The sequence below is a fragment of the Aplysia californica genome, unplaced genomic scaffold (genome assembly GCF_000002075.1).
Source record: "Aplysia californica isolate F4 #8 unplaced genomic scaffold, AplCal3.0 scaffold00009, whole genome shotgun sequence".
Taxonomy (NCBI): Eukaryota; Metazoa; Mollusca; class Gastropoda; order Aplysiida; family Aplysiidae; genus Aplysia; species Aplysia californica.
In genome coordinates, this window is record NW_004797279.1 from 1,222,489 (window position 1) to 1,224,988 (window position 2,500).

Genomic DNA, 2,500 nt, shown 5'->3' on the forward strand with positions numbered 1-2,500 from the left:
CCCTTCCTCTACTCTCCCCCTTGCCCCCTCTCTTTCTTAAAACAGAACTACCCTTCAGCCGGACGTATTGCGCACGGACAGATGATCTAAGCTACTTCACAACAAAAAGTCCATTCCAATCTCCTCATCAAGACGTCGAGGGGCGCAAATACGAAAGTTCTATTATTCCGAAGAGACTGTTTTAGCGTCCAAAGCGCTTTCAGCGATCAGACAAACAGACGAGGTGACGCAACAGTTTTCTCCATCTGTTCACTTATCCACTCTCCGGACCGGCCCATAAAACGACCTTTGTGATAAAATATCGATTAGAGCCATCGATACCCCGCTTCCTGGTGTCAGACACGCCAATTTCCGTCTGCCTCCATGCATCGAGGGTCCCTTGTTCCGACTCATCAATAAACGCCGATTGCTGGCGACCGTGGAGATGAATGTTAAAATGGTCTCTCCGGGTCTCCCTGACCGGGGAATAAAGTAGACAGGGGACTAAACAAAAGGGCAAGGGAGAAGACGCACTCCGAGTAATTGTATTTATTTTTAGATATTTCAACCATTTCGACTTTGCGAAGTAAAAGCAAGCCGTGCTATGAACTGTCGAGAAAACAACTTGCTTGAGCTCCACGCGCTCATAATAATATTATTACGACCATTATGCAGTTGCTAGGGCCAACAATCTCTAACCAAATTTTGAAAATGAGATAGAGGAATTGGTCTTTCTTTGATGATAGGGGCGCATTGTTTTACACCTTTTCTCTTCCGAGAATGTCATTAAAATGTACCAGGTCTGAACAGCAATCTAGTACTGTAACACGTGCTTGAGCAATTACTTCATCACCGCTTCATTTATTCATTCATTTGTCTGAGAGTACCGTTAATTTCGTTGATATTGTTCTGAGACGTGCTACCACTGAGTGGACATTGCAAGCCCTCCCCCCTCCCCCCTCCCTTGAAAAAAAGGGGAAAGAGAAAAGAAAAAAGAAAATGAGTAAATAAATAAGTAGTGAAGAAAGACTGAAAGAAACATGAAAAGAAAGACAGAAAGACAGGAAATGTTAAAAATGAAAAGATGTACAAATCTAAAAATTAAGTTGTTGTTTTCTTTTGGTAATGCTAGTTGTTTAAATACTCTCTCCAGTGAAGATCTATCTACTTAGCAAAGAGGAAACCAGTAATATTATCATGAGAAAAATTCAGTAGTACGTTTTTGAGAAATGCTATTTTGGAATAATTGGGACATCGATTTTCTAAAATACAAAAAAAGGGTTTTGAAAAGTTCGCGAAAAGTCAAACAGATTCCTCTTGTTATGTCTTTATTGTGTTGCAATTTTTTGGATGATTCATACGATCTCATTATTTCACGTACTTTGTCTTTTCTCTCAGCGAAGATGCCGTTCATGTTATTGGCTTGTGCCAAATTGTACAGCTTCCGACTGTTTATGGTCTTTTCGTCACAGTGTTAAGTCTTTCGAAAATTCATTCATTAGAGCCAAAGTGTATTATGGTTAAAGTCCATTTTCTGTAATAATTTTTAAGCGTTGAACTAAGTCCCGCTTTTGCAGACTGGAGTTAAGTGCTTCAAAGTGATCACAAATGATACCAGCACAGGATTTAGGTGATTACATAAAGACCGGAACGGTATATATATTTCACAAAATAGCACAAGGCTTCTATGGTGTTGAGTTTTGGTGTATCTCAGTCTTTCTGGGGGGATGGTGTGTCCTTCACAGCCCAGGTTAGCCTTGACAGGCAGAGTCAAAACCCGTCCCGTAAAAACCTAAATTGTGTCGATGGGAGTGTAGAAAGAAACGAGACTGGCCAGATATTCTCGACGAGTTGATACATCCGCAGCTTGATGCGAACCCAATGTTTTAACACAACCTTATTCTCTTGCGTGGAACCAGCTAAAGGTACCCACCAGCCCCTAAAAATATGACTGTTTCCGAATTTCGGAAAAAAGCTTACTACTGAACCGGGACCCCAAAGAGTAGAACCAGCTAAAAGTGCCCACCAGCCAAAAAGTATGACTGTTTCCGAATAAAACTTCCGACAGATTGAACCGGGATCCCTAACAGTACATACAACACATAGCATGCTCTGGACGAAAACCGTCACTGGCCTGGCGTTTTTGGTTATAATTAAGAAATTGCCAAGGACCAGCTTCGTAATGCACAGCGGAGTGCACTTCAATATCGTAAAAATATCCCGAATGCGTATCGAGTTGTAATCTGACCTCACTCGCACTAAGGCGTGATAATCGTTTCACGCTGCTACGAGTTCAGTATCGAATGTATTTGGAAGATGGCTGGCTGGTCGTAATTCACGAAGGGGGTCATCACGTTGTCAGCACTTTGAGTATCTGTTACGTCACTCTGCGTCACTCTCAGGCAGGTTCAAGTTAGAGCCAAATTCCGCACTTACATTTTAATAATATTATGTCATTTTTTGCAGATTTTTTAAAAGACATACTCTGTAATTCTAGTTAGATACTGCCTTTAAACAACAC

The 2,500-nt window shown here is 41.2% G+C and overlaps 1 protein-coding gene across 7 annotated transcripts in view; it reads left to right on the forward strand.

The window, feature by feature from the left end:
* The window catches only part of LOC101845814, a 124,842-nt gene that overhangs the window by 109,304 nt on the left and 13,038 nt on the right, over positions 1–2,500 (forward strand). For 4 of the 7 annotated variants that reach the window (XM_013082706.2, XM_013082707.2, XM_013082718.2 and 1 more), the window contains one exon: positions 46–223. The exons of the other annotated variants lie outside the window; for them this stretch is intronic. The gene's annotated coding sequence lies outside the window, so the exon portion shown is untranslated. The remainder of the gene's footprint in view (positions 1–45; positions 224–2,500) is intronic. 7 annotated transcript variants of the gene reach the window in all.